General features: G+C 47.0%; 1 protein-coding gene across 9 annotated transcripts in view; it reads right to left on the bottom strand.

Moving 5' to 3' along the window:
- The window catches only part of DAB1 (DAB adaptor protein 1), a 177181-nt gene extending 151767 nt beyond the window's left edge, over positions 1-25414 (bottom strand). For 8 of the 9 annotated variants that reach the window (XM_069979402.1, XM_069979399.1, XM_069979395.1 and 5 more), the window contains exon 1: positions 2150-2206. The gene's annotated coding sequence lies outside the window, so the exon portion shown is untranslated. Of the gene's footprint in view, positions 1-2149; positions 2207-25304 lie in introns of those variants that run through there. The other variant, XM_069979392.1, reaches the window with a different exon arrangement.
- Between the last annotated feature and the right edge of the window lie 1280 nt (positions 25415-26694).

A 26694-nucleotide genomic window follows, 5' to 3' on the forward strand; every position in this document is an offset into this window, starting at 1 on the left:
TAATCACAGGATTACGTCGCAGAACGTCTCTAAATACATGTTTCTATATTTTTCCAGAAAATCCTGTATTTCAGGCAATGTTTAATTAAAGCAATGTGAAAATTACCGGCTGATAACAGAGGAAAGCGACATAATAAGGTAATTGGTCCTTAACCAAATTATAACCCTTCCAAATCTCAGGAAAATCATTTGCAGTAAAAACCGAACATTATGGACATTTTAAACATAGTTCTGAAATCTAAAAACAGAGCGGTGCACTTCACAGCTCAGACGGGGCCGCAAACCTAGGACATACGGGGTGTGGGGAAGTCTGAGGGGGCAGACACAGGTCCCCCCACTAGGTTAGACCTCCTCATGTCATCTCATTTGCTGAGATGATAACCATTCTCTGAAGCTGATTCATATATAGGGAGAGATATATCAAACATGGTGTAAAGTGAAACTGGCTCAGTTGCCCCTAGCAACCAATCAGATTCCACCTTTCATTCCTCACAGACTCTTTGGAAAATGAAAGGTGGAATCTGATTGGTTGCTAGGGGCAACTGAGCCTGTTTCACTTTACACCATGTTTGATAAATCTCCCCCATAGTGTCTGAACTGTAATACCGCACACTACCTGAGGACAGCGGTGGCGCTGTTTGTACAAGAAAGTAGCTGTGTTTTTTTTCTAATGCTAAATAACCCCTTTAAAACCACTGAGTGGTGAATGAAAAACACAGATGATCTGGTGACAATGGGAAATTTGAAGATGCCACAGGGGACATCACAGTTCTATTTGGTCGAGGCTCCAGGGGGTGGGGGGACACATCACAGGGCTATGGGGTCCAGGCCACCGGGGGGAAAGTGCATCACAAGGCTATGGGCTCCAGGCCCCAGGAGGGACACAACACAGGGCTATAGGGTCCAAGCCTCAGGGGGGACACATCACAGGGCTATAGGGTCCAGGCCCCAGGAGGGACACATGACAGGGCCATGGGGTCCAAGCCTCAGGGGGGACACATCACAGGGCTATGGGGTCCAGGCCCCGGGGGGGGGGGGGGAGTGCATCACAAGGCTATGGGCTCCAGGCCTCAGAGGGGACACATCACAGGGCTATAGGGTCCAAGCCTCAGGGGGGACACATCACAGGGCTATAGGGTCCAGGCCCCAGGAGGGACACATCACAGGGCTATAGGGTCCAAGCCTCAGGGGGGACACAACACAGGGCTATAGGGTCCAAGCCTCAGGGGGAACACATCACAGGGCCATGGGGTCCAGGCTCCAGGGGGGACACATCACAGGGCCATGGGGTCCAGGCCCCAGGGGCGGAAACATCACAGGACCATGGGTTCCAGGCCCCGGGGGGGGGGGGGGGAGGGAGGGGGTAATCACAGGGCTATCGTCTCCAGGGGGGACACATCACAAGGCCATGGTGTTCGGGCCTCGGGGGGGGGGGGGGGGGGGGAGAACACAGGAGCATGGGGTCCAAGCCTCAGGGGGACACATCATAGGGCCATGGGGTCCAGACCCCAGAGCAGACACATCAAGAGGCTATGGGATTGAGGCCCTAGGAATAACAACGCAGGGCAACAGACACAACAATGGTGTTTAAAAGAGCTTTCCCCAACTTGTAACAATCTGTTGCAATGCTACAATCCCTAGCCTTTGGCTGTCAGGGCATGCTGGTAATTGTAGTTTTGCGACAGCCAGAGGGCTACAGGTTGACATACACTCTTTTATAGGAGATTATATTGTGATTTTTATGCTACGGTGGCAATTTGAAATGTAAAAGAATACATTTCCCTCTATAAACCCCCAGAGATCCCCCGGACTATTCCACAATTTGCGGCTTTATATCGGTACGTGCAGAATCCACGCAGCCCCTTCTCTTTTTCACACATTTTCACCCAATAGTCCAACAGGAAATAATGAATTAGTGTCCCACAGGGACCGAGAACAGCGAGACGATCCCTGGGAAGCCTCCGCAGATCACAACATATGAGCAGCCATACAGAATTATCCGATTACAACAACACACGACTGGATTAACCATTTACCAGCCGCTCTATGGCCAGCCCGGGCTCCGTCATCTATACACTACACAAAAATCCACAGGATGTAGATACAATAAACCGGGAACGAATGCAATGTAATATATGGGTTCACTTACTTTCCTCAGGTTCCTTCATGGAATACGGTCAGACATCATCTCTGACGGTGATAACCTTATCTATGGTAACAGAGGAAGGCAGCGCACGGGGGCAAAGTACGGAGCAGAGATTACAGGAGTCCGGGATTGCGGAAGAAATAATAATGACGCCAATAATGGAGGAAAGCGAATATGGTTAATAGAAAGGGGAAATTATAAAATCTTCAGGGTAATATAAGTCCTTCAGTCCTCCTCATCTGTTGCATTGTAAAAAAATAAACAAGTATTCAGATCATAGTTATGTCTGATCCTGGGAAAGCTGGGTAACAACCAATATGGCTGCCATTACAGCTGTACCCCAGAAACTGCAAAGCCCTGGACGTCAGATGTTCTGTAGTCATAGATCTAATCTCTAATCTAGCTCCTATTATCAATCTATTATCTATCTCCTATTATCTATCTATCTATCTATCTTCATATCTCTCTCCCTGCCCTGCAATTGTCCACACAAGGTACATACAGCAGCAGGGACTCCGGAGAGTGTGGCCAAACGCATTTGCTGGAAGCTATAATGCATAAAAGTTGAAGCTAACCTCTAGGCCACTCAGTGTACAGGAGCAGGGACACCTGTCTTTGACAACAGTCCCTGCTCCTATTTCATAAGAAATGATAAAATACATTGAGGAGAATTCAATACTGGCTTTGCACTACATGTTTTTTATATCATAAATGTTGCAAAAAAATGCAAGAAAGAAGAAATGCACCACCAGCCATAAAGAAATTCACCATTTCTAATGATATTTCACATATGACGGATGCATTATTGGATGTCCAGTCCAAAGCTGGGTTTTTAAAGGGGTTACAAAGACATAGCAGCTTTCCTCCAGAAACAGAACATCTCTTATCTTCAGTTTGGGTCTGGGTTTTGCAGCTTAGTTCCACTGAAGTGAATGGAGCTGTATTGTAATACTACATACAACCTGAGGACAAGGAAGGTGCTGTTTTTACAAGAAAGTAGCTGTGTTTTTTCTTATCCCGGATAACCTCTCTAACCACAACATGAAAGCTGTGGTACAATCCATACATCGGGAGAACGTGTCTCTAGAGGAAATCCCGGCCTCGTGCCAAGAAGCTTTAATGGAAATGATACAGTGCGGCGAAATGTATCAATCACAGCTCAGCGCACAATTGACAAAGATTAAAGTCTTTATAATATTGAACACAACTTGTATCAACCCCGATCGGGGACATCAAGGAAAACAAATGAACGTGAAGAGACAAGATTTATCAGATTTGTAAAGTTAATTACATTAATCCGAGTGAACATTAGATCCGGTCACTGGAATCAACAATAATGCGGGCAGTGTCCCTGGTATGGAAATGATGTGTATTTATAGCTCCTGGTGGTCACATGGTGATGGTGGTTCTCCCTCCCCCTTCTTTATCTCCCACCATACCCCTTCATTCTTTTTATTTCTTTTTCCTTTATTGAACTCCTTTCACCCTGTCACCACCTCTCTAACCATCCTTCTCTCTGTCCCCTTTTCCCCTCTCTCTCTGTCCCTCTCTCTCCCCCTCTCTCTGTCTCTCCCTCTCCACCTCTCCCTGCCCCCTCGTTTCTCCACTCTATGTTCCTCCCTCTCTCGCTCTGTCCTGTCCTCTACCCCCTTTTTCCATCCACTTTTCTCCTGTCATCTCTTCTCTCCTTCTTCCTTCCTCTCTGTCCCCTCTTATCCCCTTATCGCTTTCTTTCTTCTCCACCCCTCCCTATCCTTTCTGTCTCATCCTCTCACTACCCCCATCTCCTCCTCTCTTTTCATGTCCCTTCTTCTTCCCTGCTCCCCTCCTGTCTCCTCTTTCTCCTTCTATCTCTCACCCTGCCCCCATCTCTTCATGCCCCTCCTCTCTCTGCCCTCTCGTCCCCCTCCCCCCTCCCCGCCCCCTCTCCATTCCCCCTCTTTTTCCTTTCCCATCCCCTTCATTCCTGTCCCCCTCTCTCCCCTCACCATTCTTCTCCTCTCTTCATGTCCCCTCCCTTCCCCCATTTCCTTCTCTCTCTTCTTGTCCCCTACTCTCTTCTCCCCATCTCATCCTCTCTCATCCCGCTTTCTCTCTATTACCCCCTTTCTCTTTTTTCATCTCCTCCATTCTTGTCCCCCCCTCTCCCCTCACCCATCTCCTCCTCTCTCTTCCTGTCCCCTCCTCTCTCCCGTCCCCCAATTCCTCCTCTCTTCTTGTCCCCCCATCTTTTTCCCTACTCTCTCCCCCATATTCTCCTCTCTCTTCTTGTCCGTTCCTCTCACCCCCATCTTCTCCTCTCTCTTCTTGTTCCCTCCTCTCCCCCATCTTCTCCCCTCCTCTCTCTCTCCCCCCCATCTTCTCCTCCCTTTTCTTGTCCCCTTTTTTCCCATCTTCTCCTCTCTGTTCTTGTCCCCTCCTCTCCCCCGCATCCCATCCTCCCTCTTCTAGTTCCCTCCTCTCTCCCCACCATATTTCTCCTCTCTTCTTGTCTCCTCCTCTCTCCCCCCATATTCTCCTCTCTGTTCTTGTCCCTTCCTCCCCCATCCTTTCCTCCCTCTTCTTGTTCCCTCCCCTCTAATCCACCATATTTCTCCTCTCTCTTCTTGTTCCCTCCTCTCCCCCATCTTCTCCCCTCCTCTCTCTCTCCCCCCATCTTCTCCTCCCTTTTCTTGTCCCCTCCTCTCCCATCTTCTCCTCTCTGTTCTTGTCCCTTCCTCTCCCCCCCATCCCCTCCTCCCTCTTCTTGTTCCCTCCTCTCTCCCCGCCATATTTCTCCTCTCTTCTTGTCCCCTCCTCTCTCTCCCCCACCATGTTTCTCCTCTCTCTTGTCCCCCCCTCTCTCTGGGTTTATTATCCGAAAAATGCATTTTTATCATGAAAAAGCAGTTTGAAGCTCTCCCCCCTGTCTTCATTGTTCTCCTATGGAGAGAGCTAAAGAAAAGACCAAAACAGGACAACAAAGAGTTAATCTACAAATCCCTCATGGGATATCTCCTGTGACAGTCACCAGTGACCTGTCTGAGCTCGGATTACAGCTGTCACCCAGCTCCGTGCCTGTAATCCTCTGTTATCTGCTTTCTGCTGCCGGCTAACTCCCTCCTTCCTCCTCCCCCCTCCCCTCTCCCTAGAGCAGACAGGGTACGTCTCCTGCAACAAGTCACAATTTTCAGATTTTTCAGAGTGGATGAAAAAGAGGAAGGAGGGGGGGACCTGGGAAAAGGCTTTTTACATGCAGATAATGGCAGATTTGGCTAATAAACCCAATTACAAAGTTTCTTAAAATCGCCTGGACTATTGATTTCTGCAAAAAAAAAAAAAATACGACAGTGACTCTTTAAGGGTGCGTTCACACCTACAGGATCTGCAGCAGATTTGATGCTGTGTTCAGTTATTTAAATGAAATCTGCTGCAGAAAATCAGCTGCAGATCCTGTAGGTGTGAACGCACCATAAAGAAACATCAGTCTAGAGATGGGCGTCTGTTCCTTCTGGAGGAGGTTCTGGTTTGGCTGATAATCCCAGGTCATGTTTCCATTGTTTCAATGCAGTTGATCTAATACTGATGATCTATTTGTAGGGTGACCATCAACCTTAGGATAGCCCATTTAAAGGGGTTCTCCATCACTACAAAAACATGGCCACTTTTCCCCCTCTCTTGTCTCCAGATTGGGTGGGGTTTGGAACTCAGTTCCATTGAAGTAAATTAATTGCAAACCACACCTGAACTGGAGAGAAGAGAGGGGAAAGAGTAGCCATGTTTTTGTAGCGCTGGATAACCCCTTTAACTTACAGTGATGCTACACCCAGGGGGCACCAGAGAGTCAACTCTTTTCCCTCTGGAGGTGAGCTATGTTGTATTCTTCTTCCAGGGAGCATCTTTGGAAGTGACCCCATTACATGAGCTTTACAGGGTAGATGAGATACAGTATATCCTATGCAGAACAGATATTATTATTAGTGTAATCTACTCTCTATGGCAGATATATGGTTATAATCCCCGGGGACATTGTGATAATGAATCACTATACCCGATCACACATGGAATACATGTGTGAATGACTGAGTTGCTGGTTTTCGCCCCAGTAAGTGCGGAGCCTGTTCTGCATTCTGCAGGTCTGCAGCCGTATCAAGCTTTGTACATCAGCAGATAAGAGGAGATGCCAGCTCTGCAAATTAACATTACTTGGATAAGGAATCACGCTGAGCTGGCAGAAGTCCTCTTGGCTTCTCTTCGCGGTTCGTGAACCTTGGTGTTAATCCATTGGAATTGGAAAAAAAAAAATCTTTAAATGTGATAGCTCCAATAAGCAGCTCTATGGCCAACGCAACAAACAATGTCAAGTATTACTCCACAATATGTGCTCCGTCACGCATCATAACGCTTGCCGGGGTTATCGTCATTAGCTGGAGTCACACTTTATTCCAATAAAGCGTAAGAGAGAGCTTAAATACTGGAAACCGGAGGGCTCCACGCCGGCCCGGGAGCAAAAGGTTTATAGGCGGAGGGGAATTAAAATAAAGTAAGTGGAGGTGGATAAGAGACGCTTTCTGCACAATGATCAACCTGCAAACCCAGCGGCATGGAAGCTGCCGGGGACTATGGCTTCTTACAGCTACAAGGAAAGGGGATTATACATTGGAGTCTTTTATGATTCTGGCTTTTGTATATACTAGTCATGGAGCAGGGGGATGCAGCTGCAGATTCTCTCCCTTAGGGTAAGTGCATGCAGGCTTGCTGATGGATTATAGTACATGGCATGTGGATGAACATATCTCATGCACTCAATGCAAAAATTTTCCAAAGCTTTGGCTGTCCAGGCATGATGGGTGTTGTAGTTTTGCAACAGCTGGAAGGCTGCGAGTTTGACACCCCCGATCTATGCTGTGCTGTGTTTCCAAGGTAATGAATGCATCTGAAACTACGCCCCCTTGTGTTCTCCAATGGCTGTGCAGTGTTACTGAAAGCCCTGGCAACTTGCACAGCCATTGGAGAATGCAAGGGGACGTGGTTTCAGACACATGTCGAAGGGCTGAACCCTATAGGTATCAGAGCATGATGGGAGTTGTAGTTCTTCAACAGCTGGAGAAGTTAACATTATTGTAGATAATTGCTGAGGCTATGTCCACACTATGTAAGTTCAGTGGAAATCCCGGCCGTTGATTCAACAGCCGTAATTTCCACGGAACTTACGTAGTGCTGCAGGCTGAAGGGATCCAGGCCGGAGTGTATACACATAGTATACACTCCGGCCGGGATCCATAGCGTCGCCGTAGAAAACTGACATGTCTGTTTTCTGTGGCCACTATTCAGTGAATAGCGGCCACAGAAAACCCTGTCAGTGCACACTATGGAGGGAGCGGCTCCGGACGCTCGCTCCATAGTGTGCTGTGGGGAGTTCTCATGCGGGCGCACACGGATGCACCCGCATCAGAACTCTGCGGCCCAAAAGATCATCTGCCTGGTACTACAGTACCGGCTGAGATGATCTTTCCAGAGACCGGCCGCTCCATGACCCGGCCAGGTCACGGAGCGGCCGGTCTCTTACAGTGTGTGAACATGGCCTGGGAATGGAAAAAACTGTAATTGATAAATACAGTAAATAAATAAACAAATAATTAAATACATAAACAAATAAGTAAATGAGTACTGAAGCACAGTATATTAGAAATTTGCAGGAGCAGTCAAGCATTTTGGGCTCACTGACTTTTTAAAACTTTCCCCCCAAAAGGCTTGCACTTATATGAATTACCGTATATGGTTCAATAGAAGAGAACATATTGTAAGAGTGCAGGGTTATAGCTCCTCCGTGCACACATCTCCATAAGAATTGCACATGAATGTTTTCTAATTGTGCAGAAACATATTGCTGAGAACTCCCAGTGAAGTCTGCAAACTTGGCATATTTCCAGGGAGACCATCTGCCCTTCTGGCATGACCGCATACGCACGATGGCCGGGGACCTTATACATTTCATAGGATGAAGAGCCTTATTCTGCGTATTGGGACTGATTGGGGCTGAGAGGATTCTTCTGCTTCACTCAGTTTGATCCCTTTGGGTCCAGCATTATAGAACTGGAAATTAACCCCCAACAGCCTGTCTGATCATCTTCCCTACAATTGCTGGATTATTCTTGATTTTTCGTTTATTGTCGTTGGCCGCACATCTCCCTGTGTAAACATGGGATGTGAAGCTGATAGCAATAAAGCGAAACTGACAGCACGGATATACATTTATCTGCGCTGTCAGTCTCCATATCATAGAACAGTACGTACTTACCGCTGCTGCAATCTGGCATCCTCATCTCTGGCTCTCGCCATCCAGCGGCTGTGTCTTCAGGCCCCACCTCTTCCAGCTATCAATCATTCTGGAGGAGGCAGGGCTGCTGGACAGGAGAGCCAGAAGAACAGAATGCCGGACCACAGCAGTGGTAAGTATATACAGCTCTGTGATATGTAAACTCACAGCACTGATATGTATCCAGTGATACACTGATCAGTTTCCATGGCTGCACGAACCTCACTGGTCGGAGCTCATTTGTGGCCCTTGCGGCCAAGAAATCTCTTCATTGTATATGATAAGAATGTCTGACACTACTGTGACCTCTGTTATGCAACTTTATCTGAAGAAGCCTCCTCTAATGTTATTGTGGCACAATCTACTAGAGGATCTCTTTATTATCATGGTCTTACTACTTTACCTGAAGATTGCATCTGAAGTTCTTGTGATTTTAGGCCATCTTCACACATTGTATAACACTGACTGTTCCGTGACCCGGCCGGGTCACGGAACGGCCAGTGTCAGATAAGATCATCCCAGTTGGTATTGCAGTACTAGCCGGATGATATTTAGCGCCACTGAGTTCTGATGCAGGCGCACCAGTGTGCCCCCGCATCAGAACTCCCCACTGCACACAATGGAGAGTGCAGCCGGAGCTGCGCCCTTCATTGTGTGCACTGACAGGTTCTCTGTGGCCGCTATTCAATGAATAGTGGTCGCAGAAAACTGACACGTCTGTGTATACGCTCCGGCCCGATTTTACAGACAGCAACGTAACGTATATTTTCGTCTTTATCACGGCCATTGTTGCCATCAGCAGCAACGGCCGTACTTTTATGAAAATATACGTTGCGCGAACATGGCCTTAGTTGGAAAACATAATCCAATGCAACAGGATGGTCCTTGAGCAATCCCTTCTGGGTAATGTTCTGGATAGAAGATCTGGCTGTTACTGCTCTCCAATGCTACCACTGAGTCTTCAGAAGATGTGCAGGCACTGTTCTCCAACCTGTGGCTTTAAAGCTGTTGCAAATCTACTACTCCCATCTAGTCCTGTTGTCAGGTCATGATTGAAGTTGTAGTTTTGTAAGAGCTAGAAAAAGCCACAGGTTGGGGGAGACTGACTGAGAAGTGACGGGGAGCATTTCCCAGCAGGCAACCATGAAGATCTTGGATCTACACATTAAGAAGACCACAGATCTTATTAGATATCTCCCAACACTCCCAAGACCAGCGTTCCTCACACTTTACCGCACTCCTTTAGATGATACTACAAGCGCAAATCAAGATCAACAATGTTTGCAGTATGAGGTTTGAGACTTTCTTGCAATTGATGCACCATAAAACGCGTGTGTTGAGCCAAAGTCTACTGCTAGTATTTCCTGAAGGTGACGGTAAAAAACCATCTGTCCTTGGCTATCACAAAGTCAAGCTAAAGAGCACATAGCTCAGCTGTTATGGTCAAATAATCTAGTTTTATGGTAGAGCCACAAAAGTTCTAAAAGGGTGATTTGTACTGGAAGCCCCGAGACGGCTCCTACCGAGACGCTCCACCTTTTAGGAGAGGTTAATGCGTCGTTCTATGTCTCAATCTATAAAAGAGAAGCACGTGGAGCACTTTACATCAGCCTTGTTCTCAGCCCCCCTTCCCATGAATGAGATTTATCACACCGCGCCAACGCTCGGATTCAGCGACATTCTCTTAAACTGCATTTTAAGACCCCATTTCGATGGCAATCTTTACGGCCGAGCAAAACAAACCGTGTCCTGGGTCTCATCCGCTCTCTTTATTGAGCAAATGTAAGAATGAATGATGCAGGGTTCTAAATAGGGAATAAACAACCAGCACCATAAAGATTACCGGCTCCAGGGTCTTGTTGCGATGGCTTAAGGTTCACAATTACTGGATTTAGGATGGACTCTCGCTGGGACAGTCCCAGTATTCCATCCCATACAACACCAAGCATTTATGGCTATAGGAGGACAAGGCTTCTTGCCAACCAGACATGGTGAGGATCGTTGTATCAATGGCATATTCTTTTTATTTTTTATGTAACCAACCATGTGGATAATAGAGCCACACAGTAACAAACATGTAGTAAACCATGTGATTGCACCATTGGTGTCACAACCACGGTGGCATTCTGTGCGTCAGGCCTCCGCACCCGCTCTGTCTGCACTTCCCTCTTGGCGGGTGCTGGACCCCATTTGCAGGGACATGGCACCACCATTTCTTCAGCCCAGCAGGGTGTCTGGACTTCTCCACGCTCATGGCGGCTCGGTATAGTATGTAGTCATCTCTGTAACCAGTGTCGGAAGGATGTTCCTTGGGACTGAGCAGATTATCTAGATCCCCCCTTCATCTAGACTAGAGAACATGGTACTTCCTCTATAATTACATCCTAAATTTTGTTGTTATTGTCAATAAGATCTAATAGGTTATTACTGAATCTTCCAATAAACCATAAACTCTATGGACATATGGTTGGCTCCATCTTCTGTCGGATTACTGAGGCCCATTACTGTATGAGAGCCAAGGCCCACCAGGAGATCTTCTTGTACCCTGGTTAACCAGCACAACCTCAGTTGTATGGTCCTCGGGGGTGGGCTCAGCTCTCCATAGACTCCTTGCTGTGAGTAATGGAGCTGAGCTGAAGATAGTAAAGGAGATAGAGTGCTGGAAACCAATGGAAAAAAAAAAAAGTGCAGCGCATCCCTAATAGATTCAATTGACGAGAGGTATACTATAAAACTATTATACCATACTATTGACTGCTATAAAGCCCCTCATTGGGAGGGGTCAGCTATAGAACCAGTTACTGGAACAAGTTGTAAAAAAGTAGATGGTGAAGTGCACTTCCCCGACAGCGTTTGTGGCTATGTATGCCCCCTGGTGGCCTTTGTTAGACTCATCCACCAACCATAGTCCTCCTTACAGGGGTGGCGTACAACACTTTACTCAAAAGGGGTACTAGCTATAAATTCATATTCTGTGAGCTCCCCCTAGTGGTGGCTTTATACAGACAGATTTGAAAGATTTGTTAAATTATAAAACAAAGCCCCCCATATAGACAGGTTATAAAACTAAGCAGCACAGAATTGGGGATCATAAGACATTTAAAGGGGTAACCTACCACCCATTTCCATAGGACATAGGTAATAGAAGGGATCCTCTGACTTTTATCACAAAGTGAGGGTTAGAAGAGAGCTGTGCACTAATTTGAGATTTCCTTTTGGACATTTTAGCGGATTTGCATTTATTCACCTAATACGAAATGTAAAAAAAAAAAAAATCCCATCTGAAGTTCTAGCAATGAAACTTCACAAATCCCAAAGAAAGAAAAACATTTCACTAATCAAAACATCACATTTACCCCCGGAAAACACAGGTGGCAGATGACAGGCGCCGGGCGTAATCGCTAGCGTCAAGGTGACCTGCAGTTGTACGGTGCCAGGCTCTTGATGTAATCTCCGTCTTGTAGAACACATTTGATCATCTCACATTAATCAGACAGAGCTAAATGGCCGATACATGCGCCGACGCTCATTATATGTGGAACAGTCAAACTGTCCTGACTTGGCAAGAAAAGCGTCCCATAGGAATGATAAAAATCCTCATCCACCGACAGAAGGAAGGATGGGCGAAAGATCACCCCCCCTCACCCGCTTCACTGACAATACGGGCAAGAGATCTGATGGTCAATGACAAGCCAGGACCAGGAATATATCACTGTATGATGTAAGCAAAAATAAAGCAGGCACTGTTACTATAAGAATACACCGAGAAGGAGAGGTTGGAATGGAATGAAGCTTTCTGTGGGATGTACTGATGATCTATGTGTAATGTAATGATGAGCTATGTATGATGTAATGATGATCTATGTGTGATGTAATAATGATCTGTGTGAGGTAATGATGATCTGTGTGAGGTAATGACCTATGTGTAATGTAATAATGATCTGTGTGAGGTAATGATCTATGTGTGATGTAATAATGATCTGTGTGAGGTAATGATCTATGTGTGATGTAATAATGATCTGTGTGAGGTAATGATCTATGTGTGATGTAATAATGATCTGTGTGAGGTAATGATGATCTATGTGTGATGTAATGATGATCTATGTGTGATGTAATAATGATCTGTGTGAGGTAATGATCTATGTGTGATGTAATAATGATCTGTGTGAGGTAATGATGATCTATGTGAGATGTAATGATCATCTATGTGTAATGATCATCAATGTGTGATGTAATAATGATCTATGTGTGATGTAATAATGATCTATGTGTGATGTAATAATGATCTATGTGTGATGTAATGATGATCTATGTGTGATGTAATGATCATCCATGTGTAATGTAATGATCTATGTGCGATGTAATGATCATCTATGTGTGATGTTTTGATCTATGTGTGATGTAATGATCATCTATGTGTGATGTAATGATGTAAGTGTGTAACGATGATCTATGTAAGTGATTACAGGAAAATTGTACAATTGTTTTGTGTCTCTAGGCTGGGATTCAGATGATATAAAGTTGGGAACTGCCAGCCTGGATCCAAGATGGGATACAGATGGGCACTTCTAGCCTGGATACAAGATGGGATACAGTTGGGTACTTCTAGCCTGGATACAAGATGGGATACAGATGGGCACTTCTAGCCTGGATACAAGATGGGATACAGTTGGGTACTTCTAGCCTGGATACAAGATGGGATACAGATGGGCACTTCTAGCCTGGATACAAGATGGGATACAGTTGGGTACTTCTAGCCTGGATACAAGATGGGATACAGTTGGGTACTTCTAGCCTGGATACAATATGGGATACAGTTGGGCACTTCTAGCCTGGATACAAGATGGGATACAGTTGGGTACTTCTAGCCTGGATACAAGATGGGATACAGTTGGGTACTTCTAGCCTGGATACAAGATGGGATACAACTGGGCACATTTAGCCTAAATACAAGATGGGATACAGTTGGGTTCTTCTGGCCTAGATACAAGATGGGATACAGTTGGGCACTTCTAGCCTGGATCCAAGATGGGATACAACTGGGCATATTTAGCCTAAATACAAGATGGGATACAGTTGGGCACTTCTAGCCTGGATCCAAGATGGGATACAGTTGGGTACTTCTAGCCTGGATACAAGATGGGATACAACTGGGCATATTTAGTCTAAATACAAGATGGGATACAGTTGGGCACTTCTAGCCTGGATACAAGATGGGATACAGTTGGGTACTTATAGCCCTGATACAAGATGGGATACAGTTGGGTACTTCTAGCCTGGATACAAGATGGGATACAGTTGGGTACTTCTAGCCTGGACACAAGATGGGATACAACTGGGCATATTTAGTCTAAATACAAGATGGGATACAGTTGGGTACTTATAGCCCTGATACAAGATGGGATACAGTTGGGCACTTCTAGCCTGGATACAAGATGGGATACAGTTGGGTACTTCTAGCCTGGATACAAGATGGGATACAACTGGGCACATTTAGCCTAAATACAAGATGGGATACAGTTGGGTTCTTCTGGCCTAGATACAAAATGAGATACAATTGAGGACATTTAGCCTGTATACAAGATAAGATACTGTTGGGCACCTCTAGCCTGGATACAAGGTGACATACAGTTCGCTGAGTTGTTAATGTCTTACATTCCACTATTAGGGGTAAAGACTTTTAAATGAGATTGCTCCCACATCATAACACCAGCAGGGGGCAGTGCCTGTGGGAACAGGTGTTAGTGGATCACACTTGTTCACTGTGTGTGTCGGTGTCCTCATATAACCACTACTCTCAACATCTCCTAACAGCTCAGTCAGGATGGCCTATGGCCTATTCATCAAAATAACCATCCTGCTTCTCTTGTTCCGGTGTTGCGCCAACACTGTAGAGTACACTGCAGAGGCTTGTCTAATCACCGACCTTTCGCCAATAGGTACACTACCCAAAAGTAGCATCTGGGAGCCTTTTTTTAAGAGAAATAGCCCTGGGGAAATTTTGTTTCCAATAAGAATTGAAGGCGTTATCCAGTGCTACAAAAACATGGCCACTTTCTTCCAGAGACAGCACCACTCTTGTCTCCAGCTTGGGCGAGGTTTTGCTGTTCAGTTCCATTGAAGTGAATAGAGCTTAATTGCAAACCGCACGTGAACTGGAGACAAGAGTCGTGTTGTCTCTGGAAGAAAGTGGCCATGTTTTTGTAGCACTGGATAACCGCTTTAAGAACGAATATATACAGTATATATATATATATATATATATATATATATATATATATATATATATGAAGAGTAATTTGGGATTATAACACAAGTAAAGTTGTAAAATGTGTTGGCTATTTCTATTGCATTTTCCATCCCTTTCTCTTTTGATATTTTTTTCCTTTATTGTAACAGATTTTGAAATTCTTTCTCTGTTATAGAAGTGACAGAGGTGTCTCATAGCTGCTGAGGAGACGGGAGGAGGACAATGTTGTAAGCAATAAGCAATGATGTATCTGAAAAGAAATGTATTTTATAATGCAGTCTACTGAAGAGAGCATTGACAGAGGATGAAGGAGCGCTGCTCTGAAGTGGAAATGTGTAAATAATTACCATTTCACTGGAAATAACAGCCTAGAAACAGCGAAGTGGAGCCTATTAAAACACGATCAATAAGGAATTTTGTGGCGGGATGAACACTGTTTTTCTCCCTGTCTTCTTCAATATCTCTGATATGAGGCACACCTGAACTGGGTGAATATATGTGGAGGAGAAGAGAGATTGTAAGCAGTGAGGACCAGACAAACCCTTTACATATAATATCCACACATAAAAGAGCACAAGCAATGATTTAGATAAAATATGTGAGTTGTGTAAGAAGGACGTTATGCTCATTCTATAATGAACTTTATATACAAGAATATAACTACTATAATACTGCTCCCTATATACAAGAATATAACTACTATATAACTAATATATAACTACTAATGCCTAGCGGCATTAGTATCAGCCATAGATGGGATGTGCAGCGGTTCCATTCTCTCCAGTTCGTGTTTGATAACTACTATAATACTGCCCCTATATACAAGAATATAACTACTGTAATACTGCCTCCTATATACAATAATACTGTAATACTGATTCTACTGTTGTTTCAGTAACTTACAGGTGTAATGAATTTCTTGCAGAGTAAATTTGTTTCCTCGTACTATAATAAAACCAGAATATATAATAAAGTGTTCAGCGTTTCTCTCTCTTTAAATACTTATCTTCAAGTTAAGTATAAAACTTTCCTAAATTGGTTTTCAGCAAGAGGTTAAAGCGACTCTGTACCCACAATCTGACCCCCCCAAACCACTTGTACCTTCGGATAGCTGCTTTTATTCCAAGATCTGTCCTGGGGTCCGTTCAGCAGGTGATGCAGTTATTGTCATAAAAACAACTTTTAATCCTTCAGCTCTGTGTCTAATGGCTGGGGCTTAGATTGTGTATGCATTAGGCTGGCACACGCTCTCTGTCCTTCCTCCCCACCCTCCTCATCATTAGAAATGCTCCAGGCAGATTGCTTCCTATTCCCCACCTGTGTGTATAATGAACATGGGCTGGATCGTAAAGACACCTGTGCAAAGCTCAAACAGCAGTAAATGTTCCTGGATCATTCCTAATGATGAGGAGGGTGGGGAGGAAGGACAGAGAGGTTGTGCCAGCCTAATGCATATACAAATGTAAGCCCCGGCCGTTAGACACAGCGCTGCTGGATAAAAGTTGTTTTTATGACAATAACTGCATCCCCTGCCGAATGGACCCCAGGACAGATCTTGGATTAAAAGCAGCTATCCAAAGGTACAAGTGGTTTGGGGGGGGGTCAGATTGTGGGTACAGAGTCACTTTAACAGGCCGGAAAGAGAAGCGGCTGCCATGAATCCTGTGTGTTCTCCCTGCACCCCCCTCCCTGCCTCTCCTGGCTGCCCGCACCCCCCTCCCTGCATCTCCTGGCTGCCTGCACCCCCTCCCTGCCTCCCTGCACCCCCCTCCCTGCCTCTCCTGGCTGCCCGCACCCCCCTCCCTGCCTCTCCTGGCTGCCCGCACCCCCCTCCCTGCCTCTCCTGGCTGCCAGTACCCTCCTCCCTGCCTCCCCTGGCTGCCTGCACCCCCCTCCCTGCCTCTCCCGGCTGCCTGCACCTCCCTCCCTGCCTCTCCCGGCTGCCTGCACCCCCTCCCTGCCTCTCCTGGCTGCCTGCACCCCCCTCCCTGCCTCCCCTGGCTGCCAGCACCCCCTCCCTGCCTCTCCCGGCTGCCTGCACCTCCCTCCCTGCCTCTCCCGGCTGCCCGCACCTCCCTCCCTGCCTCTCCCGGCTGCCCGCACCCCCCTCCCTGCCTCTCCCGGCTGCCCGCACCCCCCTCCCTGCCTCTCCTGGCTGCCCGCACCCCCCTCCCTGCCTCTCCCGGCTGCCCGCACCCCCCTCCCTGCCTCTCCCGGCTGCCCGCACCCCCCTCCCTGCCTCTCCTGGCTGCCCGCACCCCCCTCCCTGCCTCCCCTGGCTGCCAGCACCCCCTCCCTGCCTCTCCTGGCTGCCTGCACCCCCCTCCCTGCCTCCCCTGGCTGCCAGCACCCCCTCCCTGCCTCTCCCGGCTGCCTGCACCCCCCTCCCTGCCTCTCCCGGCTGCCTGCACCCCCCTCCCTGCCTCTCCCGGCTGCCTGCACCTCCCTCCCTGCCTCTCCCGGCTGCCAGCACCCCCTCCCTGCCTCTCCTGGCTGCCAGCACCCCCCTCCCTGCCTCTCCTGGCTGCCTGCACCCCCCTCCCTGCCTCTCCTGGCTGCCAGCACCCCCTCCCTGCCTCTCCTGGCTGCCTGCACCCCCCTCCCTGCCTCCCCTGGCTGCCAGCACCCCCTCCCTGCCTCTCCCGGCTGCCTGCACCCCCCTCCCTGCCTCTCCCGGCTGCCTGCACCCCCCTCCCTGCCTCTCCCGGCTGCCTGCACCTCCCTCCCTGCCTCTCCTGGCTGCCAGCACCCCCTCCCTGCCTCTCCTGGCTGCCAGCACCCCCTCCCTGCCTCTCCTGGCTGCCAGCACCCCCTCCCTGCCTCTCCTGGCTGCCTGCAGGCTGCTTCACTTTATTTGCTCTGTTCTAAAGGGATATTTGTAATATAAAGGAGAAGTCTTTGTGTGAGGGGGGACGGGGCTTCACATTCACAGCCTGGAATTACCTCACTAGTGGGAAATGTCTGTGAGCTCTCAGCTTTATAATGGGTTGCTAAGTGCCCAAAGTTAAATTATTCCGCACTTGCAGTAAATTTCTCAGGCAGTTCCCACTCCGGTCGTCCGTGTTGCTCACAGCGCAATCCTATAATTGTCTTCTGTACGTGTAATAGGCAACTGCACTGTGTCAGCCACCGCCGTGTCACAAAAACCTGTCCTGCATCTCTGCTCCTCATCAAACATGGACCTGACATGATATCAGAAACTGCTGCCAGTCCCCTGACGCTGATGTCACTTCCCTATGGATTATTTACCCTGTGTTTCCAAATAGTTTTGAATCCTTGTTGATACAATGTAACAATATGGAATTATTATCATAGGGGATCTCTAGTGCAAAGTGCATCACCCCCTTTTTGCATTCTGACTTCTGACTACACAGGTGTAAAGGGTAAATTTATCAGTTTTAATACCTTATTTTATATCATACCTCATGGTACTTGTTCAAGTAAAAAATAATCTTTTATCATCTGCAGATTGTGTTAAGTGGGCGGGGCTTCACAGCGACAGCACCACTAGCCGCGCCCCTTGGTATGGGCCGACCTAGAGAAGGTGGGGCCTAGACCTTTAGGCCAGCATGTTCCAATGGTAAGTGAGGGGGTGGAGCCTATGTGCCGATGACGTCACAGAGCGGCAGGGCCAAAAGTGGTGCTGTTGCCGTAAAGCCCCGCCCACTTAGAACAATCTGCAGTTGTTAAAAGATCACTTTTTACTTGAAAAAGCACCATGACATATGATATAAAATAAGGTGTGAAAACTGATAAATTTACCCTTTACACCTCTGTAGAGATGTCAGAATGCAAAAAGGGGGGGCAGTGTCACTTTAATGGGATTGTCCACTCTGGACACCCAGGGGCATGATTCAAATGGAATAATTAGCCTGATGTCATTCAGGGGCGCGCCGTGCAATCGTTCTTACTACGCTGCGCATGCACAGTACAGCGGTCCTGATGCGCACTGTACTGCGCAGGTGCAGAATAGACTTGAACTCATTGCTGTATCTCCGGCAATGAGTTAGAGGCCCAGATGACTACTTGTGGCCGATTTGCATACACGGCGCCAAGAATATAAAGTAAGTTTGGGGAATATACATTGCAGGGAGGAAATGTGCTGCTGCAGCACATTTCAATGGCGTTGTTTTAGGTGACTGGTTCCCTTTAAAAGTTATGGTTAAATCAAACTTCGCAAATGTAAATAACATTATTTTAAAAAAATAATAATATTTTGCACCTACAGCTCCTATGAAGAACTAGGTGTTGCTATGGTTACAAACTAGTTTAAAGGAGAACAATTAGCAGGTTGGATGTATCTAAAGGGCTGAGAGGCCTCTATTGTGCAGGAGATGCCAAGGATGATGGTATGTCTGTTACCTTCATCCTCAGGGCGTTCTGGTGTAGTTAGCCATCTGCTCCCCAGTCCAGTAAGAGTGGTAGTAGCACTGGGACACCATTAGTAGCACTGCCCCACCCCCATATTGCCAATCTGGCCCGTCACTCCATTGATAATCATTACAAAGGGGTGTGCCAGCCAGCAGCGGATCAGCGCTATGGGAGCGGGCAGTGCTACTAATGGTGCCCCAGTGCTTCTACCGGTTTTACCGGACCATGGAGTAAACGTCAAACTGCATCAGAATGGCACCGAGGAGGAAGCTAAGTGACATACCTTCATCTTGGCCCCTCCTGCACAATAGGGAGACATCAGCAGGTTAGATTCCCCTTTAAACCGTTGGCCTCCATTTCTGTTGTCTGTAGGGCAGTATCATCCAACCTGTAACTCTACAGCTGTCACAACACTACAACTCCCATCAGGGCCTAATAGATGTAGTTCCGCAACAGTTGGGGAGCAGTGGGTTGGAGAACTGCTTTAGGCTGGGTTCACACACAGTATGTTTCAGTCAGTATTGTGGTCCTCATATTGCAGCCTCAACCAGGACTGGATTGAAAACACAGAAAGGATCTGTTCACACAATGGTGAAATTGAGGGGATGGCCTCATATAACAGTAAATAACGGCCATTATTTCAATATAACAGCCATTGTTCTAAACTAACAGCAAATATTTGCCATTAAATGACGGCCGTCCACTCAATTTCAACATTGTGTGAATATAGCCTTCCTGTGTTTTCAATCCACTCCTGGTTTTGGTTGCAATATGAGGACCACAATACTGACTGAAATATACGTAGTGTGAACCCAGCCTAAGGTGTAAAGAACAAGTGACAAAGGGAATAAAGTAACACCTGACTCTGCAGGTCCAGACTACACAGACCTTGTTTGTAGTCTGTAACCACGGAAACTAGTTCTCCACAAAGTTACTGTATTTCTTCTCTCAGTCACAGTATCCATATTTTCACAACACGTAACTATATACTTTTAAGTGGGTTATGTGGCGTCTGGAACTGATACTGATATATGGTAGTTTGAAGGGGCTATCAAGCGCTACAAAAACATGGACACTATCTTCCAGAGACAGCCCCACTCTTGTCTCCAGCTTGGGGTAGGTTTTTGCTGCTCAGTTCCATTGAAGTGAATGGAGCTTAACTGCAAAGCGCACCTGAACTGGAGACAAGAGTCGTGTTGTCTCTGAAAGAAAGTGGCCATGTTTTTGTAGCACTGGATAACCTCTTTAAGAATATAATTATGCTACTACTCTAGTTCAGCGTTACATTACATTCTGCAGCAACACTTTGCTCTAGAACAGGATTATTATAAATTACAACAGGATTATCTGGTATTCTGGAAAAATAATAATAATTCAGGATTGCGGGGCGGTACGACAGGATTGCACTTGATAACAATGCTCAGGATCAGGATTACACTTTCTTCTGGAAGAATATGATGATGCGCACAAAGGTTTTACTCAATGATCTGAAGACACAGAGTTCACCATGATCAGCTCCTCCTCAGATCCAGATTACATCCTACTCTAATCTAGAACAGAAATGGGATTTCCTAGGATTGTGTTTCAAGGCGTTTCACAGCATGCCAGCCCAATTATCAGGACAGTACTCCACAATGTTCTAGATCAGACTATCATTTAGCTCTAGAGCACATGTTGCAAACTCGTAGCCCTCCAGCTGTTGCAATACTACAATTCCCATCATGCCTTGAGAGCAATGGCCAAAGCTTTGGCTGTCCAGGCATGATGGGAATTGTAGTTTTGCAACAGCTGGAGGGCCACAGTTTGACACCTGTGCTCTAGATAGAACATGACTATAAAGTCTTCTAGAACATGGTAGAACAATACCCAAAAAACATATAACACTTTGGTTCGGATTAGAATATTCTCTGTGAAGTTAAAGGATTAACAAACAATAAAACATAACTGTGCAATGCTGATAAACGTATATACTATATTTTAATCAGAATGACATCATCATATGACATCATCACGGTCCTGTAAGTAGTGTCAAGGCTCCCAGACAACACTGTAAATTGCTCTGGAACAACTGGTGATGAGCAATCCTGAGGAGTTCTCATCTGCCACGGAGAAGCCGGCAAGACGTATTGATTCTTCAGAGTTTACTAACAATATAAATCTCTTGACTCCTAATAACCTCAATGGCGTATAGCGAGAAGGAATGGATGGGGCTGTCCTCAACCCCCGTACACACTGCCAGTTATTACACCAGACTCCAGTCAACAAAGCATCAGAGGGTGAAAGGAGAAGACGATGATGATGCACTTCACTGACTGATCACAGCGTGGGATATAGCACTGGTCTCAGTCACTGCACAGGATGGAGGAGACCTGTGATCTCCAGGATAAGTGCTGCACAGGGGACTTCACTTACAGCAGGGCATCACTAAAGATAAAAGACCTCTGGAGAACAAGTAACTGCTAGACCACCAGGGATGTTACCATTAAAGGAGAAGTCCAGTTAGTCAAGTACTGTATAGCCCCCCAAAAGTTATACAAATAACCAATATAGACTTATTACAGGAAATGCTTATAAAGTGCTTTTTCTCTGTACTTACTGCTGCATCAAGGCTTCACTTCCTGGATAACATGGTGATGTCACTTCCTGGATAACATGGTGATGTCACTTCCTGGATAACATGGTGATGTCACTTCCTGGATAACATGGTGATGTCACTTCCTGGATAACATGGTGATGTCACTTCCTGGATAAAATGGTGATGTCACTTCCTGGATAACATGGGGATGTCACTTCCTGAATAACATGGTGATGTCACTTCCTGGATAAAATGGTGATGTCACAACCCGACTCCCAGAGCTGTGCGGGCTGTGGCTGCTGGAGAGGATGATGGCAGAGGGACGCTCAGTGTTCCTCCAATGTCCTGTGACCCTCAGTGTCCCCCGCCACCATCCTCTCCAGCAGCCACAGCCCGCACAGCTCTGGGAAGCGGGTCGTGACATCACCATGTTATCCAGGAAGTGACATCACCATTTTATCCAGGAAGTGACATCACCATGTTATCCAGGAAGTGAATGCAGTAGTAAGTGCAAGAAAAAAAGCCTTTTATAAGCATTTCCCATAATAAGTGTATATTGGTGATTTGTAAAACTTTTGGGGGGCAATACAGTACTTTAATAAAAAATTTTTGCCAGACTTCTCCTTTAACACCTTCACTCTTCTTAACAATCAGGGTGCTTACCTCTATCCCTTTCATCACTCTTCACCACCCTTCACTATCCTAGACAATCTATGACATTACCCTTATTCTGTTTATCACTCTAGATCACCTGGGATATTACAGTAAACTCCTTCACCACTTTGTCACTATAGATAACCTGGGATATGGCAGCTAAAGCTGCAAACAATAATCCATTCACCAATCCAGACCAACGGGGACTTCTCTACTATTACTTTTGTAACCCTAGACCCCCAGGGCTGCCAATTTCCCACTATACAAAATTAGGGACTTTATCCCTTTTACCAGGGATATTACAATTTACTACTTCACCACCCTAAACAACCAGGAGGACTTATGATTAACCCCTTCAATACTCTAGACCACCAGGGATACTACAATTAACTTCACAATCCTAGACTACCAGGAATTTGACAATTTACCTCATTATTGCCTAAACAAGGACTTTATTACTGTTTTCTTTGTAACCCTAGGCCACCAGGGATTCTAATTCCCCTCTTTACAAAATCACAGATACTGTAGGAACTTTATCCATTTTACCAAATATATAACAATTAATCCCATCACCTTAGACCACCAGGTATATGACAACTTACCCCTTCTCCACCTTAGCCCACCAGCAATATTAAAATGAACCCCTTCACCACTATCAACTATCAGGGTCTTTACTTGTATCTCTTTCCCCACTCTAGACTACCATGCATATGAGATTTTACCCCTTTACTGCCTTAAACCACCAAGGACATTACAGCACCCTAGACCACCAGGGACCACATCAGTGGATAGTCTCTGTATTACACACACTATATGGCAATATTATTTAGGTATGGTGATATAATTTATTATAGCAACTTGGCATTGAATGGTGGTACTATGTGAGCACCTTATTGGAGTATTATATCGGCACTATATGATGATATATGATATACATTGTGGAAATATAGGGTGTGAGGGGTCTGTGTTCATTTTCATGCAGGATCATATTTTCACTAAAACAGGCCCATCAGGCAACCAAGTACTATGTTATCTGTTCTAATTCCCAATGCGATGACATCACCGCTCTCCAGTGACATCAGAGTTCCCCTTCATATTCAGGCTTATCACCTCCCCAGTACACAGGTGACAATGTAGCGGGATGTAAGCACCACAGGGCAGTGACGTGCCGCTCACAGCATAATAGAGAATGCACAAAAGAAACCTTGTTTTCCTGCCGTTCATCCTGTCACCGACTCAATTCAAGTCCTCCTATTTTCAGAGAAAAATGAAGTAGCGGCCGGGAGCCCTGTGTGATTTAACAAGTAGCGGTGTGTGATCAGAGTAATTACCAGGAATTGGCAGACTCTGCAGACTAAATGGACTGGATCGCCTGTCAATTCCAATGTTTCCATTTTACTACGTTAAAAATCACTTCTGCAATATTTTGCAGAATCAGATCAGACATTTGGCAAATGAAGTTCGAAAAAAAATTAAAAAGGAAAAAAAAAAGTTTTTTTTTCCTCACAGATTTCAGATGCAGTTTTGCTTCCCGGTTGTAATCTACATTCATTTATGAAGCTTTCACAATGAGATGACAGGCAGGGGATGAGATGGAAGGAGACTAGAGCCCTGTTCATACTGTTCATCCTCCAGGTTTAGGAATAGAATGCAAAAGCTGCAGTAAAGACTGCCACGTACAACGTCAGGAGGCAGCAATCTCATCCTCATGATTCTTTAGGCCAGTATTCCCCAACCTGTGACTCTCCAGCTGGTGAAAAACCACAACTCCCAGCATGTCCAACAGCCAATGGAAAGCCACAGGTGGCCACAGCTATATACATATATATATATTTTTATACAATTTTACATTGACAGGCAGTAGTAAGGAGTAACATGGCCTCCCTGATGCCCCAATACATGTGTTGGGAACTGCAGGGCTGCATAAGCCCTGGCCCTGGCACAGCTCCATATCACTAGGGATGCTGCATGCAGATACTGAGCCTCCCCTGATGTCTATATAATACATGTTAGAATTAGAATAGACATTACACTTGGGCAAGCTGTCTGTGTCGCTAGCGCTACAGTCGCAGTACTCTATAGCAGGGCTGGCAGTAATTGTGCATGCACACTACGGAATCTGCACGTATGACCCGCGGTGGATTCAGTCGCTTGTACCCGCACGCGGCGGCGCACATCTCCGCCCGTGCCATAGACACTATTCTATACACAGGTGGATTCCGCCAAAAGAATTCTTTCAGCAGAATGCGGAATGCGCCCATGCATAGAATAGTGTCTATGGCACGGGTGGAGATGCGCGCCGCTGTGTGCAGGTACGAGCAACGGAATCCGCTGTGGGTCATACGTGCAGATTCCGTAGTGTGCACGCACCCCTACACTATGTCGTGGCTGCAGCACTAATGACAGCTACTGACAGCTTCCCTAAGTGTAATGTCTATTCTAATACTGACATGTATTATATAGACATCAGGGGAGGCTCAGTATCTGCATCCAGCGACCCTAACAACATATAACTGTGCAGGGCTTGTGCAGCCATGCAGTTCCCCACACAGCCACTGGTGGCAGCAGAGGACCCATGTGGCCACTCAATGTAAAAATGTTAATATAGTTATATAATAAAGTTATATAAAACTTTACTTGAAAAATGCAAAAGAAAAATAATAATTTTCCTTTGCCAGAATATCCCTTTAAGAATTAAAGCAATAAAAAAAACACAGCTGCACTTCCCAATGCTGTTTTTTTTACCCCCCCCCAGGCTGCCCTCACATGAAGCAACAAACCTGCTGCAGAAATATCTGCTATTTTTGCATCCCTCTGCTTTCCTGCACTTGGTCAGGATGATGAGGTGTCAGTGATTTGCATGTAACATGTGTGAGGCTCCTGCAGATAGGACCAGATGCTATGGGGTATGAGGGTGCACTTACTTTTGCAATGAGGCAACCTGCACTATAGTAACCCTCCATGTGAGGATAAGTCACCTCGGTGCAGCAGGACATGGAGCAGCACTTACCTTCCCCATAGTGAATCATTGTGGGAGATGCAGCTGCAGCAATCAGGCGGCTCCGGGACTCTCTCACTTTCTTCTTTGGCTCATGATGATGTCACACGGTGCTCGGGAGACTCTGGAAGACAAGCGGTGTGCCGGTAGTGTGAGTCCCGGCCATTCATCATGCTTTGTGCGCTAATGAGCGGCTCATGCATAGCGGAGTCTATACAGGAACAAGACGGAACCCGGTGTCAGCAGCGCAGCGTGTGAGCGGAATCCTCAAGCAGGGCGCCGGCTATTGCTGCGGATCCGGGGGGCGCAGGAGGCAAAGGGGGGCACAGGAGGTGGGAGGGGCCACAGGAGGGTACATTGGGCACAGGAGGCAGGGGGGTACAGGAGGATGCAGGAGGCACGGGGGGGGGGTTACAGAATGCACGGGGTTACAGGGGGGGGGGAGAGGGTGAACAGGAGGTACAGAGGGGCTTGGGAGGCACGGGGGGCCACAGGAGGTACAGGAGGATGCAGGAGGCACGGGGGGGGGGGGGGGCACAGGAGGATAAAGGAGGCATGGGGGATACAGGAGACACAAGGGGCATGGGGCACAGGAGGTACGGGGGCACAGGGAAGGAGGGGGTACAACAGGCACAGTGGGCACAGGAGGGTACAGGGGGCACAGGAGGATACAGGAGGCACGGGGGGCAGGGGGCACAGGAGGTTAGAGGGAGTACAGGAGGATACAGGAGGCACAGGAAGAGGGGGCACAGGAGGTACAGAGAGGGTACAGGAGGCATGGGGGGCACAGGAGGTACAGGGGGAGGGGGCACAGAAGGTACGGGGGAGGTACAGGGGAGGGGGCACAGGAGAGTACAGGGGGCACAGAAGGGAGGGGGTACAGGGGTAAAGGAGGCATGGGGGCACAGGAGGTACAGGAGTTAAGGGGCACAGGAGAGTACAGGGGGCACAGGAGGGAGGGGGTATGGGGGCACAGGAGGTACAGGGGGGTACAAGAGGCACGGGGGGCATAGGGGGTACAGTGGGCACAGGAGGTACAGGGGGAGTACAGGATGCACGGGTGGGCACAGGAGGTACAGGGGTGAGGAGGTACAGGAGGCCCGGGGGGGGGGGGGGGGGGGGTTTACAGGAGGCACATGGGGCTGCTGCCTTATCTCCACAGGAGAAATCCCGGGATAATAGGCAGCAAGTCACACAGGGAGATAGATGGCTGAGTGTGCTACTACGGAGCAGGAGCACAGGGGCCACAGAGAATATTAAAAGGGCAGACTAGATGGACTGGGGGGGGGGGGGGGGGCTTTTTCCTTCTATGGTTCTAAGAAGATGTAGATGGGAGTTAGTAAAAGGAATGCAGTGTCAGACTACACAGGGTTGATTTGTAGTCTGTTACCATGGAAATATA

Source organism: Dendropsophus ebraccatus, chromosome 8 (genome assembly GCF_027789765.1).
Source record: "Dendropsophus ebraccatus isolate aDenEbr1 chromosome 8, aDenEbr1.pat, whole genome shotgun sequence".
Taxonomy (NCBI): domain Eukaryota; kingdom Metazoa; phylum Chordata; class Amphibia; order Anura; family Hylidae; genus Dendropsophus; species Dendropsophus ebraccatus.